Genomic DNA, 297 nt, shown 5'->3' on the forward strand with positions numbered 1-297 from the left:
CCCCCCCCCCCCCCCCCCCCCAGCTGCAGTAACCTGCCAGGTGACTCTCAGCCCCACCCCCCCTTGCCTTGCCTTGTGGACCCTTTACAGTTGACAACAAATTTCCTGTCATTAACAATGCCATTAACCGTGCAGAGTGATGGAGGAGCAACCAGAGACTGTGGAGGCGGGAGAGCCGGATAGAGGGAGGCGGGTAGGGGGGGGGGGATGTAAAAAAGAGAGAAGATGAAGCTACAATAGAGATTAGACTGAAGCGAATGATGCTGATGGACAAGAAAAGGGCATCTTGAACTGAAA

This window comes from Etheostoma cragini, chromosome 6 (assembly GCF_013103735.1).
Source record: "Etheostoma cragini isolate CJK2018 chromosome 6, CSU_Ecrag_1.0, whole genome shotgun sequence".
Classification (NCBI taxonomy): domain Eukaryota; kingdom Metazoa; phylum Chordata; class Actinopteri; order Perciformes; family Percidae; genus Etheostoma; species Etheostoma cragini.